Source organism: Bemisia tabaci, chromosome 7 (genome assembly GCF_918797505.1).
Source record: "Bemisia tabaci chromosome 7, PGI_BMITA_v3".
Taxonomy (NCBI): Eukaryota; Metazoa; Arthropoda; class Insecta; order Hemiptera; family Aleyrodidae; genus Bemisia; species Bemisia tabaci.
In genome coordinates, this window is record NC_092799.1 from 5,960,534 (window position 1) to 5,968,953 (window position 8,420).

Genomic DNA, 8,420 nt, shown 5'->3' on the forward strand with positions numbered 1-8,420 from the left:
TGGGAATGTAGATAGAAATGTGATGTATAGGTAACAATAATCAAGGAAAATGGGGCTCAAGGTGAAAGCACACAATTTTCAATTATCAAAAACAATGACCCAAGTTATCACTCTAAGCCCAATTCACATACATTATCAGTCTTTTTATCCAACATTATCTAATTGGACGAAGAGTTGGATAGTGTGATACTGACGCGATAAAAGACAATTTGATGAAAAACAGAACAGAAGCTTGAATGTGATGTCACATTCAACGTGGCGCCTCCAATTGGATGGAAAGTTGGACGGAAAGTAATCGAATGAAATTTTTATTGCGTTCAGCTTTCCATCCTACTTTTCGTCCAATTATGTTGGATGAAAATTTTGATAGTGTGAATTGGGCTTTACCTACTTTCTGTTCCCCTTCTAAATACCTCCATGAATATACGATTCAAACTTTAGGTCCTTTTCTGCCGAACTCAATTACACATGGACTAAGTATTTAGGTAATGTAGATGCACCAAACTTGAACCGTAGGAAATAGATTCAAAGGTTTATTCCTCTACAATGATGAGGACCAAGTTTGAGGATTTTTTGCAACGTTAAAAATATTTTGACAGAGAAAAATTTAAGGCTCTTGTTTAATCCAAAACTACACCCAAGTCATTTTTTCCACAATGCACCTAGCATTGATAATGATTGCAAGGATTGAAAAGCTTCAGCTATAATTTAATAAATATTGACGGTGAAACTACCAAACCACGTATCTCGGTTTGCGACGTCGCAAACTTCCTGTCATACTTTATTTTTTAAATGAAAAACTACTCAACGTCCAGTCTTGAAAATTTCTGTCCTTTTTACTCTTTGTGCGGAGAAAATTCTGTGAAAATTTCAAGGAATGATATTGATTTGGTCTACTTCAAAAAAATAAAATGAGAGCGTAGATTTTTAAACACCTCAAACGAGATACGTGGTTTGGTAGTTTCACCGTCGATATCTTTCTTAACACCTTGGTGTCATGTATTCACATAATCCTACTATAAGTAATGCACTTTATTGCATTTCTGTCAAACTATTCGTTCAAATGATGATACTGCGATGTTGCTTACAAGTTTCTAGGAATTTTAAGGAACAATGAGTCAAAATTGCATCACGACATCAAGTCTAATGATATTGAGATCGTGTCAGTAGTTCAGCATCAAAATTGCTGGATGAGAACCCAGTTTGCTTATGAGGAAAGCATCAGTATTTGCTGCTCTCAATTCGAACTTTATCAGGTATGGCGCAACATGTATGAAATGGTAAGAAAAGAGGAACTAATCTAGCCATCATAACCAGAGACAAATCATGATGGGTGGGTAACATGGCAAAATGTAAAGTATGTAATAGTAGTGTAACAGAATGGTACTATGATCTTCCTGGCTAAGATTCTCACTGACACTTCTTGCATCCTTGGAAGCATTCTGTTTTGACACAAACAGAAGCTTCACAAAAATTCAAATGAGTAGCTCATGTACATAAAGGAAAAATATGTAAAATATATACATTACAAAAATATAGACAAAAATACAATGGCAGTGAGTGATAAGAGGAAATCAGTTTCAAAAGCGCGGTGTTTACGTTGAGATAGTTGAGAGGTGACACTCCTTGGTGTACGTTGCTTGTAGTTTGCCGCATCTCAGCAGGAAGCAAAAACCTTCTCCGGGTGCGGAGTGCCTAGAGTCTGCAGAAAGGGAACATCGATGCTCCCGACTGCGCACCAGACAGTTTGCGATGGAAATTCGGCAGGATTTTTTGTAAGTCCTGCCTTCGGAGTTCAGGAGTGAATCTCTGCTGAACACTCGACTCGAAACGTACACACCTTGACTTTACATGATAATTTCCGTTGCAATGATTCACTTTCGGACTTCGTATGAACGAAAAATATCAGTATTCGTAACTTTTAATTGTAAACTAGTGCTTTCATCAGAATTCAGCATCGAGACTCAAATGTTTAGTTTCGACCACAATGCCGTTTGTTTAAATGATGAAGATCGACAGCAAAGTGAGGTTTCACGATGCATCCATCGGATACCACTATTCGTGCTCTTGGGAGCGCGTATTGCCTATAGAGTGAATTGAAGGGGATTTCGTTGCGCCGACGGAATACACATCACACCAAGGAGGTGGCGTTTAACTTCAAGTAAAATATCAGCTGTAACTACGCCTTTTTTTTTTGGTCCCAATGAATTTTTTATTTTACTTTTCAGTTCAGGCCTATGCAAATCCATTTCGGTAGGAAAAGTTTCGTTGATACAACTGAAATCCTATCAGAAATAATTGACACATTTTTTTGTTAAGAAAGCTTAGATGATTGCAAGCGGCAAATCGCACAAATCATATTTTGTGAGAAATCTTTATGAGAGAACATAAATCATAATGCTGAATGGAGGATTTGCAGGCGTCTGAAATTTGGTGAATTCCATGTTTAAGATGAAAATACTGAGAGAAGTAAGCGCGAGAATATATTTGGTTTAAAAATTGAGCAATTACAGAAGAGACTATGACAAAATTACCTAATCTGCTGGAACACATGTGTTTAAATGAGAAATGCCCCCGAATGACGTCACAAGGTGGTACATTTCTTCTTCTTTAAATCCATTTTTTCTACAATTTCCCAACTCAAAAAAAATTCTGAAAATTCGGCGAACTTAGCTCATTGAGCACTCAGACTGCAGACTGCAGATGAAGCAATACACTTTTTTCGTGCAAATTCTCCATTCGCACCTTGAATAGTGGTCCATTCGAAACCGAACTACCGTGCTAGGGAAAAACGCTGCGTGAACCCTGGAATTTTGCAAAAATCCCCGTGTAAAACAAGTATTTTTTTTTTGGGGGGGGGGGGCAATGAATGTATTCTATAATATTAATGAATATTTAGAGTAAATTATGTATATTAGATTTATAACAATTTTTACTTTGACTTTGTAATCTTTTGTTTTAAATCAAAAGAAACAATAAATTAAAAAAAAAAAAAAAAAAAAAAAAAAAAAAAAAAAAAAAAAAAAAAAAAAAAAAAAAAAAAAAAATGCATATTTTTCCTCGAAATTTTTGGATATTTTAGATTACATTGCGAACAAAAGTTTCCGAAAAATTTGAAGAAAAATATTCATCATTTTCCAAGAAAATTCGGTTTTTATTGAAGGAAATCTGGCAATGCCTTGAGGCTCATACGGCGTTCTTCCTCAGTCATGGTGGCATAGTGTTTAAATAAAATAAGAGAGAGAGAGGGAGATACGATCCTTCAACAACCCTGGGCTGAAATACGGTCTTTTACCATTGAATCCGGAGCATTACGAGTTAATTCGGAAAATACCCAATTGGAAACGAGAGCTCGGAAGCCGGCACGTTTAGCGCACGTGTGGCAACGGCGACGACGCACAGTGGATCGAGTCAATCAGAGCAGTCAGACATGAAATTTTAGACTAAAGCGGCAAATTATGATGTTTATTTCGTCACATTTTAAATTTCAAGGGGTGCTAGTAGAAGAAAATGTCACGAGAAAACCAATGGAGCCACTTTCAGAACCTCTAAGTTTTGTGCAAACGGAGTTATAAGCGTTTGAGGTTTCCGAATTTTGTCCGACCTCTCGTATCGACCGGATCCTCTGTGCGGCGCCGGCGACGAGACCGAGCGGATCCGTGCGAATCCGGCTTAATTTAATAAGCGCCCGCAATTTGGGTGCAGTTGAGGGAAAGGAAAAATAATGGTCACTGCGATCGCACGTTTTTCGGATGATCGGTCCGTCGGATTTTCAGCTCGACGGCGCGGAGGCCTGGCCCACCGCCACAGCCCACCGTTGCCGTCTCACCATTCCACGACGCATACTGCCGTGCTACAGGAAATCACCGTATAAACATTTACATCTTGTCTAATTTCCCGCGAAATACGGTATTTTTCAGGAAAAGTAAGAATATTTTATCCCTGTAATTTTCAGATACTTTCGATTCGATGGAGAATTTGCAGGTGTCTGAAATTGTGTAAATTCCATGTTAACAATGAGACTGCTAAGAGAACTAAGAATGAGGATATCCTTGGTTTCTAGTCAATTTTTGGAGAAAATATGACAGAATAACCTAACTTGCTGAAATACAGGTGTTTAAATGGAAAATGCCGCAAGATGACGTCAAGGGCGGCCCATTATCTTACTTCTACCTCGATTTTGCTCCGATTTCCCATTTCAGAAAGAAATCATGAAAAATACTGCGAACTCAGCTTATTAGGCACTCTCAGATGGGGCAATAATATGTTTGTGTGCGAATTCTTCATTGCGAAATAAATTTTCTACAAAATTGTAAGAAAGCAGAACCCAAGTCATGAAGTGAGTTGATAGTAAAGAGAGCGGTAAGTTCAAATTTTTGAAATCGAGTTCCCTTCAAAATTCGCCTGATCTCTTCTAGATAAAATCACTGAGATAGCTAAAACATCGAAGTTCACCGTAATTGCGTTAAAACGAGACATATGAGATAGCCAGAAGCGCGCAAGAAATTATGTCTGGCAAAACAGCCGTAAGAGACATTATTTCTCCAGAGAGCCAATGAAACCGTGCTTTCAAGGTAAGTGCTGCCCTTCTTCTGCCAATTTCTATTCTGAGAATGTGTTGGTTGTGTGTCCAAAACGCAACCACGAAGCAATGCTGAAGATAGCACTTACGACTGTCTTGCCTAACACAAGCCTAATATGAATAATACCCATTGAAATAAAATTGGTCGATTTCTAATGATCCAAACCTAAAAGTCTTAAAAGATTTCAAAAGTCTTTCGGATGATCAGGGGCAAAACTCATTTTCAAAACTTAATTTTTGCACATACTGCTCTCTTCACTATCACGGCAGAGTATGTACTGCAGTACGTAGGACCGCACCATATTCGAACTGCGTTCTTCTTGATGAGGGTTAAAATGAATATTCAAATTCGAAACGTAGGGCCAGACTATGACGGCACATACATTGTGTGTATGTGTATGTATGTTGTGGAATTCAACCAATTCGCTAGGCATCTGATAACATTTTTGATCAATTATTGTCGGCCCTTAAAAGATACAAAAAAATTATTCTTCTCTGACTTTTTCTGCCCATTTGAACAAAACTTTGCATAGCCCTTTATTGTTTCCTACTGATCGTTAAAATTTCATCATGTGCAATACCAAAGGATTTCACGGTTGCTAGACACTGCCAACTTAAATTGGTGCGCGAGTCACAACTCTTTTTTTCAAGAAAGAAAGAAAGAAAAAAACAAAACATAAACATGAACATTTCAAGCAACAATGTGCATTTTCTGAAGTCTCGGAACCATACGCTCCGAAAGGAAAGAGCTGAAATTCGCCAGACAAAACAGTCGTAGAACAAAGGGACAAACAAATATTTCACTGCCTCGACCGAAATTTCACCGACTTCGCTCGGTCCCTTTCAAAGCCCGGCTAATTGTGCTCCAACGAAACGACCTGCATTACAGCCATGCTGATGAAAAACGCCGTATGAACATATGAACGTTGCCAAATTTCCCTCGACAAAATCATCATCCTCGAGAAACATTATGCATATTTTGTCCTTTAATTTTCAGATGTTCAAGATCGAAATGCAAAACAAATTCTGAGAAAAACGAGAGGAAACATTTTCACCAGTATCCCTGAAAAATATTAAATTTAATCGAAGTAAATTTGACAACGTGTGACGGCGTATACGTCGTTTTTCCTCAGCACGGCACATTACATTTCAGAGCCCAAAGAGCACTGGAGTATCATCCCGAAAAAAAAAGGAAACCCCACTTATCTGTCCCGTGGAACGCACCGTCGAGAGAGGGGATTTAACGAGCATCTTTTCAGGGGACCCCTTCGCCAAAACGACATAACTCCAACGGGCTTGAATACATAAGATACGCGGTTTTTGAATGGGGCTGCGCCCTCTTAAGCAGGTAGCCACTGGCCTATCTCGGTCGTACTAAAAATTGAGTAGCATCTAAAAAATCACGTTCGGTTTATGACGGTCTTTAATTTCTATCGCGGGTCCGGGTCCGGTGGCAGGGACCGGACGACCGTTCCGGGGGTGGAAACGGGGTGGGGGGTGGCTCTGTTTCGACGCTCGGGGGATCTTTTGTTCCTCCGATGAAAACTGCTTTTTCCGCCGGGCGGGGTTTCCGCGCTCGCCTTTAATTTCATTTCACGCACGGCGGACCAGAGTCGCGACGCTCTGTTGACCCGTCGCCCCGAAAAATTAATGATTCTCCGGCCTCCGAGCCCGGATTTTTCGGTCCTGATTTTATTTTTTTAAAAATGAAACAAGGCCTGGGATTTGCTCTGCCGTGCTGAGGAAAAACGTCGTATGAACCTTCAGGCGTTGCCAGAATTCCTTCGATAAAACACCTTTGATTTCCGGCACTGGAAAAAACTAGAAATGATGAAATTTCAACTTTTTTCCTCTTGCAGGATGACAATACTTCCTCTACCCTAGGGGAGCGAGAAAGTAAAACACATTGGATCTGGAGTCCAGACTCTTGAAAACATTGACAAGAAAAAAAACTCTTGATTCAATCGGATTTTTGCTTAAATCAAAAGGAAATCCGCTCAAATTAAGAGGTTAGGTTCTTGATTCAAGCAAAACTACGATTGAATCAAGAATATTTTTTTTTGTCGATGTTTTTAAGAGTCTGGACTTTAGATTCAATGTGTTTTTTTTCCCGTGTGGTAAATTCATGTCCTTTCAATTTCTCAGATAATTTTCTACGCAATTTCACTTAAAGCTCCTGAAAATTTCAAAGGGAAATATTCATAAGTTTCCTTAAAAATTAATCTTTTTATCGAAGGAAATGTGGCAACTCTCGAATGTTCATACGACGTTTTTCCTCAGCACGGCAGTGTAGTTGTTGTTGAGAGATTGTGCGCCTATGCAAATTACACCAGGAGTGGGAGGGGTATCGATAAGGGTCATTTTTTCAGTGGCGAGGCGTGGATGATCCATTATCGATATACACCCATTTTATGCTATGTTAAAGAATCGACTGCTGAGGTATTCGTTGCGAACACCCTTTTTATCGATTCTTTTTCATTGTTTTAAATGGCAGATAGGACTTGGTGAGTTTTTGGAATACTGCTCTTTTTTTGTGCGGCAGTATCTTGATTTATTTTGCGAGGAAAGCTTCGTACTCTTAAAGGTTGCCTGTTATTCTTAATATATTGGACCGCCTTTCGTTTTGTATGATATTGTGCCACATCTCAGTTGCGAAATAGTTGCTTGAAGCGCCGCGCCGTGGCACCCCGCAGCGCGGCGGGCAATCAGGCGCGCCGGCGCCTACAAACCTAACAGGGATACTTCACGCATTGCGCGATGCGTGAAGTATCCCTATTAGGTTTGTAGGCGCCATACGCGTTTCGTGCTGGCAGCAGTACGCCGCGCCGCTTCGCTTTGTGTTAGGATCTAATATTTAAACTCGCCGAGTCAGCGTTTTTCAATTCAGGATTTTGAAATTTTTGCACACTCTGCATGGATTATTCTCATTTCAATTGATGAGGGGTAATACGTATTAAAAGAAAATATAATGTGCGTTTTGTAATTATGAAGGTGGTTTCATGTCAAATTTAACGATTTCTAAAGCACTTTAATTTTCTCTTTAATATTTTGTTCTGTTACTGAGCTGCATCGTGGTGCACGCGCAACCAAACGCTCAAAATTGGACGTACCTGACTCTAAAAGATCGATGTATAAATAGGTTGAAACCAATGATTGCTTGCTTTTTGGTTTTATTCCTCTTTTATTCATCTTTGTGCGGTTCCTTTCAACACAACTACGGCTCATTGAGATTAGTATCGATGGCATTGCTTGGAAAAGATTTTACAAATATATATCGCGATATATCGCAAAGCACGCCATGCCACAGCATTTTTGGGCCCACCCTAACTGAATTCCTTCGACTCAACGATTTTTTGTTCATTGAAACATCTTTATTTGGTCATTTTTGGTCCCTTTTCGGGAGATCCTTTTCGACTATTGCGGAAAATGCGAATTTTGCTGGTTTGCGGTTCAATGCCAGAAATCCGCATTTTTCGCCAAAATCTGTCTTCAGGTCCACGTTTAGAAGGCACGTTCAGGCACCCTAGCTGTTTATTGATCCTTTTCCATTTTATCGCAAAGCAGGCCATGCTACTGTTCTCCTTTTATGATAATGCAGAAAATTCCTCCATACGACGGGAAATAATTGCACGAGCTTTTCCTCGCTAAAAAGAAAGTATCCTGCGTGAAGACGGCACAAAAAGTCACTTACGCTAATGACCATCTTGTGTGTTTGGAAGGGAGCGCGTCCAACCGCTCCAGTTCGAAGTCTCGTCACAAAACTGTTCCAAAGCGAGGGAACAAGGATCTTTTCTCCGGAGTAAAGTGACATTAATGATTTTTTGACGGTGAGAAAATG